Source organism: Molossus molossus, unplaced genomic scaffold, assembly GCF_014108415.1.
Source record: "Molossus molossus isolate mMolMol1 unplaced genomic scaffold, mMolMol1.p scaffold_m16_p_10, whole genome shotgun sequence".
Classification (NCBI taxonomy): Eukaryota; Metazoa; Chordata; class Mammalia; order Chiroptera; family Molossidae; genus Molossus; species Molossus molossus.
In genome coordinates, this window is record NW_023425345.1 from 52,178,988 (window position 1) to 52,195,246 (window position 16,259).

Consider the following 16,259-nt stretch of genomic DNA (forward strand, 5'->3'; position numbering starts at 1 on the left):
AAATGAGAGAGAGGGAGAAATATCAATATGAGAAACATCGATTGGTTGCCTTCTGTACAACCCCCGATTGGGGGGATACTGAACCCACAACTTGGGCATGTGCCCTGACTGGGAATCAAACCCAAAACCTTTTGGTGTATGGGACAATGCTCCAACCAACTGAGCCACACCAGCCAGGGCATGTAAACATTATTTTTAAGTAATGTGATAAGATTCCTCCCTTATTAAAAGCCCTTTCTACACTTCTAGAGTAGACCCTGCAATTTGAAATGTTCTGAAACAAGGTCTCTCCTGTCCTAAAATATATCCCACACTCCCTTCTACTCTTTGCCTATCTATTCCTCAGAGCCTAAACATCCCACCCTGAAAGCCATCTGGCTGGGAACACCACAGAATCAGTGGTCTCGAGAAGTCCCTTTTAAATGTTTTTGTGGGAAGTCAGGAAGCCCTTCAGTTCTTCCCTAGTTAGCATTTTAGTATAAAAGTTTGAAAAGGTAACAATTAAGGTTACTACAGCACAGAGGTACCCTGGGGAAAACAGGGGGGCTGCTCCTGGAATGACCCACAGGAGGCATCTTAATATTCATTCAATAGATAATAGCAACACTCATTAACTGCCTACTGTTTGCCAGGCACTGTATTAGGCATGCTGGGGATATAACGGTGAGCAAAACAGACATGAACCTTCACAGAACTCACCCTCCACCACACCACAGTTCATAGTTATGAACTGAGATACATGCGGCAAAGGAAATATCTGGGCTCTTAGCATGTGACAGAGGGGCCTGGTCTAATCTTCCAGCAGGGACAGCCTCCCTAGGAAGTAAGATTTGCATTGGGAGTTTAAGCAAGGGTAGGAGTTTACAAGGTAAAAGGACACATTCTGTGCGGAGAGAAGAGCCTGGGTCAAAGCTCTGAGCAAGGAATCAAAGGCCTGTGAAGCTGGAGCACAGGGCATGAGCGTGATTCTGGTCTGATGCCTGACACCCTCAGGTTCCAGCCAGGGCAAGTGAAATTAAGTGAACAGCGGTGGTCTGGTGAGCCTGGCAGCAGTGCTAAGATGGGGCAATGGTGTTGAGGGGTCTTTTCACACAGGCCAAGGGGAGGCCTGACGGACCACCTGGTTCGGCAACAGAGAAGGCCAAGGTAGGCTGCCCGGAGCACCTCCCCTCTCAAGGCCAGGCCAAACCCTTCTCCACTCTTCTTTAGGAATGGGGATATACTCAGCTACTTTGTGGTCTTGGGCAAAATGGTTTTATCTCTGAATTCATTAATGGACTTTCATCTGTTACAGATGGAAACCGTATTTACCAACTTTGCCAGGCTATTGTGAGGATTAAATGAGAAAACATATAAGCATCACATATAGCAACTATTTAAAATATTATTATTTTTTAAAAAAATTTATAAAATTGATTTTAGAGAGAGGAAGGGAGAAGGGGAGAGAGAATATCGATTGGCTGCCTCCGGCATGCCCCCAACTGGGGATTTGGCCCACAACCTGGGCATGTGTCCTGACTGGGAATCAAACCAGTGGGGTGCAGGGGTCGACGCTCAACCACTGAGCCACACCAGCTGGTCTTAAAATATTATTAAGATGAGGCCTGCTGGTGTGGCTCAGTGGACTGAGTGTGGTCCCAAGGACTGAGAGGTCCCAGTTTGATTCCCAGTCAAGACACATGCCTAGGTTACGGGCGTGTAGGAGGCAGCCAATTGATGTTTCTCTCTCACATGGATATTTCTATCTCTCTCTCCCTTCCTCTCTCTCTCTAAAAAATCAATAAAAACATATTTAAAAAACCTCATTAAAGTGACTTTGTTTATACGCTTAGTGATTAGAAGGGAAAGCTGTTCTGTGTTTGACTCCTACCCCAGCATATAACTGGGGTGACTGAGGAAGTCACTAACTAAACTTCTGAGCCTCAGTTTCTTAATTTGTAAAATGGGAGTGTGATAGGAAGCTTCTAAGCTGACTCCCAATGATCTGGCCTCCTGCTAGTTACACCCTTGTGTAAGGGCCTCTACCTGTGTGAGGGCTGGACCCAGAGACTTGCTTCGAACAAACAGAACACCACAAAAGTGATGAGATGTCACTTGTGATATTATACTGTGACTTCCATAAATTTAAAGAGGGAAAAAAAAAAAAGCCCTGACATTTATCTACCTGATCATTGCATCATACTGCTGCTTCTTGCCAAGCACACTTTCTCTCCCCCAAATCTCCTAGGGCTGACCTCCATCTTCCCACCACTGACCCAGAGTTCTATATAGTTGATTTGAGAACTTAAGATAAAATACCGAGAAGAATAATGTATGCACAGAAGCTTAAAATAAAGGTGAGTAAGATTCAGTTCAATCACCCTGGCTGGTTTGGCTCAGTGGTACAGCGTTGGCCCTCGGACCAATGAGTCACGGGTTTGACTCTGGCCAAGGGCACATACCTTAGTTGCAGGTTGTCCCTGGCCCTGGTCGGGGTCAGGCAGGAGGCAACTAGTCGATGTGTCCCTCTCAAGTCGATGATTCTCTCTCTCTCCCTTTCTCACCCTCTCTCTCCCTCCCACTCTATCTGAAGATACATAGAAAAATATCCTCGGGTGAGGATTAAAAAAAAAAGTTTCAGTTCAATCAATGAACAATTTACGTTGCATCTACTGTGTCTGAGGCACTGCCATAGATGCTGGGAAACAGCAGTGCTGAGGGCAACCAGACTGACCATGGAGCTGAATTTTAGTGAGTGTTCAGGGAACAGATACATGAGTCCCTGAAAGAGAATCTGGGAGGAAAGATGGTTCCTAGTTGGTAAATTCTGCTAACGATCCCAATGATAATAGCTGCCATTTACTAAGCCCCTGCTTTGTGCTAGGTGCTTTATAGACATAATTATTAATCCTTAGAACACCAATCACTTCAAAGTAGGTGTTTTTATTTGCTAATGTAGCAAATAAAGGAATATTACAAATGAAGGAACAGTGGGTGAAGCCATGATCTGAATCAGGATGACCTACTCTAAAGCCCAAGAAAGGTATTAATACTAAACCTTCTGCCTGGCTGGTGTGGCTTAATGGACTGAGCATTGTCCCATGAACTGAGAGGTCCCAGTTCCATTCTTCATCAGGGCACATGCCTGGGTTTCAGGCTCGATCCCCAGGAGCGGGTGTGCAGGAGGCAGCCAATCAATGTTTCTCTCTCACATTGGTGTTTCTATCTCTCTCCTTTCCTCTCTCTCTAAACAAAAATCAATAAAAACATTTTAAAAGTTTTTTTTTTTTCTATATTGATTTTTAGAGAGAGAAAAAGGGAGAGGAAGAGAGATAGAAACATCAATGAGAGAGAACATTGATTAGCAGCCTCCTGCATGCCCCTACTGGGGATTTGGCCTGGGCATGTTCCCTGAGTGGGAATCAAACCGGTGATTTCTTAGTGCATGGGTTGACACCCAACCACTGAGCCACACCAGCTGGGCCAATAAAAACATTTAAAAAACAACTAAACCTTCCTATCACTGTCCTTTTCTTTTTTCCAATAGGGATAACTATGAGGCAGCTCAACAAGCTTTCTGAAAAGTTCAATGTTTTAAAAGACATAGATATTTTATATCAATAATGAACACTCAGAAAGAGAAACAAAAAAACCAATCCTATTTACCATTGCAACAACAACAAAATACCTAGGAATAAACTTAACCAAGGACGTAAAAGACCTGCTCTCAGAAAACTACAGGACATTGAAAAAAGAAATAGATGTCTTATGGGAGCTCCTTTGTAGGTGTCTGGAGACGCCAATGAAACGCAGACTGCAGAAGCATTGAAGCAGTACAGTGATCGGGCATTCTTTGTTGGAAAGCTCTATTTCACCTTTTTGGCCCAACTCATGGGATGGTAAAAAACAAAGCCAGAAATTTTAAAGCCTGTGGTCACTGGGATGAGAAACCACCCTAGGAATTTGCTGCACAACTTGCTGCAAGTGCCTGTGTAGCTAACTTAACCAAGCAGGATATTGCTGCAGGAATGCCTGTCCGACTCCTGACTGTTGTGGCCCATTTGCTGCTGAAAGCTATGGAACATTTTCCTAATCACCAGCAGCTACAGAAGAATTGCCTCCTTTCACTTTGCAGTGACCAGATTCTTCAAGATGTTCTATCTAATAGGGTTGAAGCAGCCAAGCTTGTCAAGCAGTGGCTCTGCAACCATGAGGATCAAAACATGCAAAGGATGGCAGTTGCTATCATTTCTATCCTGGCTGCCAAGCTTTCTACAGAATAAACTGCACAGCTTGGTGCTGAACTCTTCATTGTTAGGCAACTTCTTCAAATAGTGAAGCAGAAAACCAATAAAAATTTGGTAAACACTACTTTGAAATTCACTTTGAGTGCACTTTGGAACCTCACAGATGAATCTCCAACCACTTATAGACACTTTATTGAAAACCAAGGGTTAGAACTCGTCATGAGGGTTCTATACCTTTTTCCAACTGAGTTCTCCATTCAACAGAAAGTCCTAGGACTTTTGAACAATATAGCTGAAGTACAAAAATTGTATTCTGCATTAATGTGGAAGGATTTTACAGACCACATCAGTAGCCTCCTACATACTATTGAAGTGGAAGTCAGTTACTTTGCAGCAGGAATTATTGTCCATTTAATATCTAGAGGTGAACAACAAGCTTGGACATTGAGCCATAGCTGGAGGAATTCTCTTCTGGATGATCTGCATTCAGCTATTTTGAAATGGCCAACTCCAGAGTGTGAGATGGTAGCATACAGGTCCTTTAATCCATCTCTCCCATTACTTGGCTGTTTCACAACACCAGCAGTCCAGCTATGGGCAGTTTGGGCCATGCAACATGCCTGCAGCAAGAAACCTTCAAGGTATTGCAGCATGCTGATTGAGGAAGGAGGATTGCAGCATTTATACAACATCAAATAACATGAACAGACCAATCCCCATGTCCAACGAATTGCTGTGGCCATTCTGGACAGCTTAGAGAAACACACTGTACGCCATGGGAGACCACCTCTCTGTAAAAAGCAGCCCCACAGCCAATCAATGTTCTCTCTCATCAATGTTTCTAGCTCTCTCTCCCTCACCCTTCCCCTCTCTCTAAAATCAATAAAGAAAAACAAACAAAAAAAGCAGCCCCAGACCAGACTAAATTGATAGTCATAGGCAATTGGATAATTAAATCACAGGAATCCTTTTTGTGATAGGTTAATTTGGAGTACCTTTACCCTCTGTGATGTTTTAGGGTTTCTATGACAAGAGTTTTAGTTCAGTATGGGATTGATGATATATAGTGCTGCCCATGTGAACAGTCTCTAACTTGTTTTGTGATTCTTAACTTATGAGGTAAGAAGGGTCTCTTCCTTCATTACTGCATTTTAGGAAATTTTCCACATCTTTCAGAGTTTGAACTCACCTGTGCTTGAAATTCTACAGTTTTATGATAAAGTTTGTATGAACGCTTAGGTCAGACTTTTCTGATCTCAAAGACCCTTCCAATCAGTTTGCAGCTTCAGATAAGCTGTTAACCTGATTTCTGGCACTTCTTCAGTTGTAAATTTTATACTGCTTCTGTATAAAATGCCTTTATTCTCTGTCTGTGTACCCTTTATAAGATGCCCTTCTTAGTGTAAAAGAATGGAAATCTGAATCCTCTCCTTGGGAAAGCTACTCACTGGCTGGAGCCTGGCTGGCTGGAAGAAAAATATATTAAAAAAAAAACAAAACTATTAAGGGAGAACAGAGTTTAGGAACTGGAAAAAGGTCTGGTCTTATGGTATAGTTTTTAAACTGGAGTGGGCTATCTTTCTGGAGCCCACATCTCCTAGGACAGTGAGCACTAGCTGCTTCTGCATATTTATTCCTGGAAGCACGGGCTTCTGCTTCCTACTGCTGGTTACTCTCTAGAAATATCTCCCCAAGCATCACAGTGTAAAATATTACAGCATTCTCTGTTAAAATTAATTGTCTGAATCTATATGTCACATTGTTGCAAAAACGTAAATTTTTATGTATTTTTTATTTTTTTTGGTACGTGCCCCTAGCGGAAACCGAACCCGGGACTCTCTAGTCCTCAGGCTGAGGCTCCAACCGCTGAGCCACACTGGCCAGGGCTGAAAATGTAAATTTTTAAACTGCCTTGTTAAAACTGACCATTCTTGTCCCTCTATTTCAAAGTCATTTTGTTCAGTGGAATAGAGACTACACATGATGTTACCTGCTCAGTTAAAATACATTAACAACAGTAAATTTTGCCATAAGAAGTTAAAACAAAAACAAAAAAAGAGGAAAATATAAAAAAGAAACATATACCATGTTCATGGATCGGAAAAATCAACATCATTAAAATGTTTATACTATCCAAAGGCATCTACAGATTCAATGCAATCTCTATTAAAGCACCCATGGCTGCCCCGGCCGGTTTGGCTCAGCGGTTGGAGTGTTGGCCTGAGGTTCAGAGAGATCCGGGTTCGGTTCCTGCTAAGGGCACGTACCTCGGCTGCAGTTTGTCCCGGCCCTGGTTGGTGGTGTGGGTGGCAGCCACTCGATGTGTCCCTTTCACATTGATGTTTCTCTCTCTCTCTCTTCCTCTCTCTCCCTCACACTCTAAAAAAAAAAAAAAAGTACCCACGGCATATTTCACAGATCTAAAACAAATACTCAAAAAGTTTATATGGAATCATAAAAGATCCCCAATAACCACAGCAATTTAGCCATTGTAATCAAAACAGCCTATTACTGGCACAAGAACAGACATATAGATCAATGGAACAGAACAGAGAACCCAGAGATCAACCCAAGACAGTATGCACAATTAATATTTGACAAAAGAGGCAAGAATGGAGAGAAGACAGTCTCTTCAATAAATGGCGCTGGGAAAAATGAACAGCTATATGAGAAAAAAAGGAAACTAGACCACCAACTCACATCATATAGAAGAATAAACTAAAAATGGATTAAAGACTTAAATAGGAAAAAATTAATAAATGGGATTACATCAAACTTCTTAATGTACATGGGATTACATTAAAAGCTTCTGCACAGCAAAAGAAACCAGCATCAAAGTGAAAAGGAAACCCACTCTCTGGGAGAACATATTTGCCAATGATACATCAGATAAGGGGTTAATATCCAAAACATAGAGAGTACTCATACAACTCAACAAAAGGAAGACAAACAAGCCAATTAAGAAATGGGCAGAGGTCACTGGCTGGTTTGGCTCAGCGTTGACCCGAGGACCAATGGGTCGCAGGTTCGATTCCGATCAAGGGCACGTACCTCGGTTGTCATTTGTCCCCAGCCCTGGTTGGGGTTGTGCGGGAGGCAGCCATTCGATGTGTTCCCTTTCACATCGATGTTTCTCTCTCGCTCTCTTCCTCTCTCCCTCCCACTCTATCTGAACAAAAAAATGGAAAAATGTCCTCAGGTGAGGATACAAATAAATAAATAAATAAAGGGTGGAGGATCTGAGAAGACACTTCTCTAAACAGGACATACAAAAGGCCAGAAGACATATAAAAAAATGCTCAATGTCACTAATCATCAGAGAGATGCAAATTAAAACAACTATGAGTTATCACCTCACACCTGCCAGAATGGTTGCCATCAACAAATCATCAAACAAGTGCTGGCGAGGATGTGGAGAAAAGGGGACTCTAGTACACTGTTGGTGGCAGACTGGTGCAGCCACTATGGAAAACAATATGGTGTTACCTCAAAAAATTAAAAATTGAATTTCCATTTGACCGTGATCCCACTTCTTGGAATATATCCTAAGAAGTCTGAAATACCAATCAGGAAGAATATATGCTTCCCTATGTTCATGGCAGCACTATTTACAATAGTTAATATCTGGAAACAGCTCAAGTGCTCATCCACAGATGAGTGGATAAAAAAGCTGTGGTACATTTACACAATGGAACACTATGCAGCTGTAAGCAAGAGAGATCTCTTACTGTTTTGAGATGACGTGGAGGGACATGAAGAGTATTATACTAAGCAAAATAAGCCAGTCCAAGAAAGACAAGTACCACACGATCCCACTTATTTGTGGAACATAATGAACAAAATAAGCTGTTAACCAAAAGAGATCCAGAATAATGGAAGTGGGGAACAGGCTGACAAAACTCAGAGGGATTGGGGGGAGGTTGGAGGGTAAGGAAGAGATAAACCAAAGAACTTATGTGCATATATGCATAACCAATTGACACAGACACTAGGCTGGGGAAGGTGGGAGAGAGGGAAGGAAGGAATCCATGGGCAAAAAAGGGGGACATCTGTAATACTTTCAACAACAACAACAACAAAAAAAAAAAAAGAAAGAAAGAAAGGAAAAGGCTGGCTGATGTGGCCCAGTGATTGAACACTGACCCATGCATGGTGAAGTTGCCGGTTCAAGTCCCGGTCAGGGCACATGCCCAGGTTGTGGGCCCAATCCCCAGTCGGGGGCATGCAGGAAGCGGCCAATCGATGTTCTCTCTCATCGATGTTTCTATCTCTCTCTCCTTTTCCCTTCCTCTCTCTTTAAAATAATAATAAAAAAAGACATAGATAAAGTCAGAAGAAAATCCAGATATGTACAATCAAATTCAGACTGTCATGCTTCAGAGTGCTCCTTTGACGTTCATGCTTCAGAGTGCTCCTTCGAAAATGAGAATGTTATCAGTGCAATGTGGAGATCATGTTAACTCATAAGCAACTTTTCCAGCTTTCATGTTTGATGTTTTACACCTAAAGTGAACATTTCAGCAATATCAAGACCTTAAGAAACATAAAATTCAATGGAAGTGCCTTTCTTGGATGCAGTTATCAGTTGTCTTCCTCTTTTATTAAGCCATCTGGTGAAGCAGTAAGTACAAATAAAAGAGGTACAAAGACATTCACCTCTATGTGAAAACCAAGGATTAATGATGAAGGCAGACTCTGCATCATATTTTTAGTTTCGATGCACAACTTCACTCTGTTAGAAGTGAAGGCTCTCTGGAACCTCATTCTAAAAGGAGGAACACCCCAGGACACAGGGGCAAAGGACTGACAGGGGTTGGAGATTCAGATGCTGATGGAGACTTAACCGTCAATAATTTAACTGAGATTGTTGTTATTTTTAGGGTTCTCGTTACAGAGTTGCACAAGTGTTGAGTGGTCAGCCTTAATCCTGTTTTTCCTGTAAGCCCATTTTCAGTAGCGTAATTTCAGAATGTGGGTCTTTAAAAAAAAAAAGCACACTTCCGGGCAAGATGGCGGTGTAGGTAAATGCGGTATCGCATCCTACCACAACCACATCAAAGTTACAACTAAACTACAGAACTATCATTCAAAACTGCCTGAAATCAAGCTGCATGGAAGTCCTACAACTACAGAATTAAAGAAGCAGCCACATCGAGACCGGTAGGAGGGGTGGAAGTGGACAAGCTGGTCCCACACCCACGTGTGGCGGATAAAAATCAGGAGGATACCTCGGCTGGGAAGGTCCTCCCTGAGGACTGAGGGGTCCCCATCCCACACTAGGCGCCCCGCTCAGGGTTCTAGTGCCAGGAAGAGAGTCCCCATAACTTCTGGCTGGAAAAACCAGCGGGAACTGAGGCTCAGGGAGGCTGACGCGGCTGGAGCCCCAGGCAGCTCCTTAAAGGGCCTAAGCACGGACTTATCGGACTCTCTCCCTCTAAGCTCAGAGGGGAGGCAGCTTGAGGGGCTCCAGAGACATGCAGGGAAAAACTGAGCTGTTTGACACTGGAGCGAGGGCTGGAGAGGCGGCTTTCTCCTGGACAAACATACTGTCAGAGGCCTTTGTTCCTTTGGTGAGCCCTTCCCTGGGGCGGCAGACAGTCGCCTTATCTGGGACTCCAGCAACCTGGCTCACACTGGTTGCCCCGCCCTGGGGATTCCCTGAGGCCACGCCCCGCCCCACCCAACTTTCAGGCCCCACCCAAGCTGTTGCCAGTTGCTTAACCATAGGATTGGCCTGTCTTGGATCCTGCTTCAGGTTTTCCTAAATTTTTTCAAACAAGCAGCATCTGGTCTCAGATAGCCCCATACCTCTCATTAAATAATACACAGAAACAAACGCAGGGAGGCAGCCGAAATGAGGAGACAAACAGGTCCCAAATGAAAGAACAGAACAAAACCCCAAGAAAAGAACTAAGCAAAATGGAGATAAGCAACCTAACAGAGGCTGAGTTCAAAATACTGCTTATAAGGATGCTCAATGAACTTAGTGAGGGCCTCAAGAGCATAAAAAAGGACCAGTCAGAAATGATGAAGGCACAGTCAGAAATGAAGGAGGCATTAACTGAAATAAAGAATAATTTACACAGCCCTGGCCAGTTTGGCTCAGCGGTTAGAGCGTCGGCCTGCGGTCCGGAGAGACCCGGGTTCGGTTCCCGCTAAGGGCACGTACTTCGGTTGCAGTTCGTCCCCGGCCTTGGTTGGTCGTGCGGGTGGCAGCCATTCGATGTGTCCCTTCACATCGATGTTTCTCTCTCTCTCCCTTCCTCTCTCTCCCTCCCACTCTATCTGTACAAAAAAATGGAAAAAATATCCTGGGTGAGGATTAAAAAAAAAGAATAATTTACACAGATTCAATAGTACAGTACGTAAATCCAAGAAGCAAACCATCGATTTGGAATATAAGGAAGCAAAAAACGCCCAATCAGAACAGCAAAAAGAAAAAAGAATCCAAAAATATGAGGCTAGTGTAAGGAGCCTCTGGGACAACTTCAAGTGTGCCAACATTCGCATCTTGGGGGTGCCAGAAGGAGAAGAGAGAGAACAAGAAATTGAAAACCTATTTGAAACAGTAATGGCAGAAAACTTCCCTAACTTGTTGAAGGAAACAGACATACAAGTCCAGGAAGCACAGAGAGTCCCAAACAAGATGAACCCCAAGAGGCCCACACCAAGACACATCATCATCAAAATGCAAAAGGTTCAAGACAAAGAGAGAATCTTAAAAGCAGCAAGAGAAAAGCAGTTAGTTACCTACAAGGGAGTTCCCATAAGACTGTCAGCTGATTTCTCAAAAGAAACTTTGCAGGCCAGAAGGGAGTGGCAAGAAATATTCAGAGTGATGAAAAGCAAGAACCTACAACCAAGATTACTCTACCCTGCAAAGCTGTCATTTAGAATCGATGGCCATATAAAGAGTTTCCCAGACAAGAAAAAGTTAAAAGAGTTCATCACCACCAAACTGTTATTATATGAAATGATGAAGGGTCTTTTTGAAGAAAAAGATAAAATATATGAACAAACGAAATGGCAATGAATACATATCTATTGACAATGGAATCTATAAACAAAATGAACAGGCAGAACAGAAACAGTCTCATAGATACAGAGAACATTTTGTTGGTTGCCAGATGGGAGGGGGGTTGGGGGAATGGGTGAAAAAGGTGAAGGGATTAAGTACAAATTCATTGCTAGACTGACAAACCTCAAAGGGAAGGGGTTGGGGGATGGGAAGAAATAAACCAAAGAACTTATATGCATAACCAATGGACATAGACAACAGTATGGGGAAAGGCGGGAGGGGGCGGAGGGGGTCAGTGGGGGAAAAATGAGGAACATCTGTCATACATTCAACAATAAAGATTTAAAAATAAAAAATAAAATAAAAATAAAAATAAAAAAAAGCACATAAAGTTTTTTTTTTTAATCCTCACCGGAGGACATTTTTCCATATTTTATTCAGATAGAGTAGGAGGGAGAGAGAGAGAGAAGCATCGACGTGAAAGGGACACATCGAGTGGTTGCCACCCACACGACCCAACCAGGGCCTGGGACAAACTGCAACCGAGGTACGTGCCCTTAGCGGGAACCGAACCGGGTCTCTCTGGATCGCAGGCCAACACTCTAACCGCTGAGCCAAACCGGCCAGGGCCACAAAGTTTTAAAGCAGTAATGCCTATATTAGAGGCTACTAGAGACTTAGGAGAATAGTGTCAGGAACTCTATATAGCTCAAGTTGGCAAACAAACTTTAAAAAAGTTATATGTGGAGCAAGAACAGGGAAAGGGCTAAGTTTGCTGTTTGGGCCTGCAGATATTAGGTAGGAGGTAATGGAAAAGCAGAATTCCTCCAGCCCCTTTTGCCTCTGTCTCCTATCAAAGAGAATGATTTTTGCACAAAAGGAGCAGCAGGAGCTGGGTGATGTGGGGAAGTCAGCTTAAGAGAAGGGATGCGATCCAGAAAGCACCAGACTAATCTAAAAGGGATCCAGATAAATGACAGCCAAGGGCACTGAAAGAACATGTAATGGGTCACTATCGGTGATGTAGGAACTTCTGAGGAAGAAAGAGGGGCCTGGCCCGGCTGGTGTGGCTCACTGGTTGAGTGTCGACCCATGCACCAAGAGATCGACGGTTCGATTCCCGGTCAGGGCACTTCCTAGTCAGGGAGCATGCAGGAGGCGGCCAGTTGATGTCCTCTCTCATCAATGTTTCTCTCTCTCTCTCCCTCTTTCTTCCTCTCGCTCTCAAAAAAAAAAAACCAAAAACAAAAAACTATTTAAAAAAAGAAAGAGGGGTCAGGAGCCTGACGAGCCATAGGAAGAAGGTAGATTCTGTAAGCAGCTGGTGATTGTGACGTGGTTTCCCAGCAAAATTCTAGAACAAGTTATTAAGGCCTACTTTGGGGGCCTTGACAGAAAGAGCACATATTAGGAGCTAGTACGGGACCACTATGAGCAAGCAGCTCAGACAAGCCACACAGCCTTCTGAGACCGAGAGTCCAGGTTCATAGAGGAATTAAAAGTTAATTCAACAAGTATTTACTGACTGTGTACTCTGTGCCAGGCTCTGTGCTAGGCTCTGGCCATAGATCAGTGGACACAACAAACAGTAGCTCATGTCTCCACAGTTCCTTAAAAAATTAAGCACAATTACCATATGACCCAGCAATTCCACTTCTAGGTATATAACCAGAAGAAATGAAAGCAGTAACAGATATTTGTACACCTATGTTTAGCTATTCATATAGCTAAAAAGTGAAACAACTCAAATGTCCATGGACAGATGAAAGGATAAACAAAATGTCGTATACACATACAAATGGAATATCCTTCAGTCTTAAAAAGGAAGGACATTCTGACATATAATACAAAATAGATGAACTTTGAAGACATTATGCTAAATGAAATAAGCCCATCACAAAAAGATAAGTATCATATGATTCCACTCATATGAGGCACCTGGAATGGTCAAATTCATAGGGACAGAAAGGAGAATAGTGGTCATCAGGAGGTGGGAGAAGGGGAGAATGGAAGATTATTGCTTAACAGGTAGAGTTTCAGTTCGGGATGCAAAGTTCTGGAGATGGATGGTGGTGATGTTGTACAACAACACGAATGACATAATGCCATAGAAGTATATACTTAAAAATTGTAAACTTTGTTCTGGCTGGTTTGACTCAGCAGTTAGAGCGTCGGCCCATGGACCAGTGAGGTACTGGCCAAGGGCAGGTACCTCAGTTATGGTTTGCCCCGGCTCTGGTCGGAGTGGAGCGGGAGGCAACCAATGTTTCTCTCTCATTGATGTTTCTCTGTCCCTCCCCCTCCCTCCTAATCTGTCTAAAGATAAATGGAAAAATGTTCTTGGGTGAGGATAAAACAACTGTTAACTTTAGCCCTGGCCAGGTGGCTCAATTAGTTGGAGCGTTGTCCCCCACACCAAAAGGTTTCGGGTTTGATCCCCAGTTGGGGTGCATAAAGGAGGCAACTGATCTATGTCTATGTCTGTCTCTCTCTCTCCCTTCTGCTCTCTCTCAAATCAATAAAAACATCCTCAAGTGAGGATTAAAACATTTTTTTAATTGTACATTTTATGTTATGTATAATTTACTACAATTTTAAGGAACATTTTTTCATACAACTTAACATTCTGAGGGGGAAGATAGACAATAAAATAAATAAGTGAAAAAACTATTCGATCCTGATTAGTGCTATGTAGAAAAAGTAAGCTGGAAGGGGACAGAAGTTTGGATGTAGATGGGGTGGTTTGGGAAGTCTCCCTGATGAGGTAACTTCAGTAAAGACCTCTAGAGGGTGAGGAAGGCAGCCATGCAGAGACCTGGGAGAGGAACATTCCAGACAGAGTTCAAGGGAGGGCTATCAGTAACACTGAAACGCACCTGGGCCACTGCATACTAGCATGTTACAGGTGCAGCACAAAGGTCACCTGGAGGGAGCAGGCCAGGAGAGCAGGAGAGGAAGTCGAGGGGGCTGTATGAGTGAGTGAGATGGGAATCCTTTAGAGGTTTTTGAGGAGAGATTGGTTGGATTTATATTTTAAAGCAGTGCTTCTCAAACTCTGGTGCATAAGAGCCTCCTACGGATCAGGTGAAAATGCGGATTCTAATTCAGTAGGTCTGGGGTAGGGCCTGAAATTCTGAAGACCACACTTTTGGAACACTGAGTCCACTCTGTTGTGAGGAAGCCGAATCCGGCCCACTGAAGGATGAGAGGCCACGTGGAGGAAAACTGAGGCACCCCAGTACCGACTGCTACATGTGTGAGGGAGGTCATCTTGGACTTTCTGGACCAGCGGACCTTCGGATGGACTGCAGCTGCATCAGTGAGCACAGGTGAAGCCAGCAGAGGAGTGTCCGGCCCACTCACAGAATTCTAAGCAATAATAAACTGCTATTGTTTTAAGCCACTAAGATGAGGTGGTATGTAATTGAAAAGAAATGGGTTTTAAAGAACCCTGTGTGAACCCTGGCCGGTTTGGCTCAGCGGTTAGAGCGTCCACCTGCGGTCCAGAGAGACCCGGGTTCGGTTCCCGCTAAGGGCATGTACCTCAGTTGCAGTTTGTCCCCGGCCCTGGTTGGTCGTGCGGGTGGCAGCCACTCGATGTGTCCCTTTCGCATCGATGTTTCTCTCTCTCTGTCTCTTCCTCTCTCTCCCTCCCACTCTACCTGAACAAAAAATGGAAAAATGTCCTCGGGTGAGGAAAAAAAAAGAACCCTGTGTGAAGGTGGGGGTAGAAGTAGAAGCAGGTTGTACCTGGCACAAGGTTGCAGCTGCACCCACCCAAGGCAGGAGCCTTGTTCTAGTTGGCACGACAATATTGACTGGGTCTAGCAGCAGCTCACTGAGAAAGTGGTGGGATTCTGGATATATTCTGAAGACTGACAGGATGTGGGGCGGAGTCAAGGATGACACCTAGGTTTGGGCCTGAGTGACGGGAGGGAGAGAAGGCATGGTGTTACCCGAGATGGGAAGCCTGCAGGAGGAACCGATTTGAAGGGAAGATCCAAAGTTTAATTTTGGACATGATTGCTTACTAGATATCCAAGTGCAGATGTTAAGGCTGGAATTTTGGGAAGAGGTGTGCACTGGAGATTTAAAAAGTTAGCATATTTAAAATCATGAGAGTGGGTGAGATCACCAAGGGAGTCAGTACAAATAAAGAGGACCAAGGACCACTGGGTTTTGCCAAGCGTAAGTTCTAATGACCTTGACAAGAGGAGCTTTGGCAGCCCTGCCGGGTAGCTCAGGTGGTTAGAGCATTGTCCAGATATACCAATGTTGTAGGTTCGATACCTGGTCAGGGCACATATAAGAATCAACCAATGAATGCATAAATAAGTGGAAGAATAAATTGATGTTTCTCTCTCTCTCCCTTCTTCTCTCTCTAGAATCAATACATAAAAATTAAAATAGAAAAAGAGAGAAGCTTTGGTGAAGTGCTGAGTATAAACCCCTGGTTTAGAGTGGGTTGAAAAAAATGGAAGGAGAGGAACTGAAGACATAATAATGCACTTAAAAAAAAAATTCATCTTGCCCTGGCCGGTTTGGCTCAGCGGTTAGAGTGTCGGCCTGTGGTCCTGAGAGACCCGGGTTCGGTTCCCGCTAAGGGCACGTACTTCGGTTGCAGTTTGTCCCCGGCCCCGGTTGGCCGTGAGGGTGGCAGCCACTCGATGTGTCCCTTCACATCGATGTTTCTCTCTCTCTCTCTGTTCCTCTCTCTCCCTCCCACTCTACCTGAACAGAAAATGGAAAAATGTCCTCGGGTGAGGATAGGAAAAAAAAAAAAAATTCATCTTGTCCCGGCCGATTTGGCTCAGCGGTTAGAGCATCGGTCTGCGAACCAGAGAGTCCTGGGTTCGGTTCCTGCTAAGGGCATGTACCTTGGTTGCAGTTTGTCCCCGGCCCTGGTTGGGGTCATGTGCGTGGCAACCACTTGATGTGTCCCTTTCACTTTGATGTTTCTCTCTCATATTAATGTTTCTTTCTCTCTCTTTCCTGCTTCTCTCCAGCTCTATCTG

General features: G+C 43.8%; 1 protein-coding gene and 1 pseudogene across 2 annotated transcripts in view; one reads left to right on the plus strand and one right to left on the minus strand.

The window, feature by feature from the left end:
• The window catches only part of LOC118623910 (small cell adhesion glycoprotein), a 29,984-nt gene that overhangs the window by 2,549 nt on the left and 11,176 nt on the right, over positions 1-16,259 (minus strand). The window lies entirely within an intron of this gene.
• LOC118623225 lies at positions 2,310-5,048 on the plus strand (annotated as a pseudogene).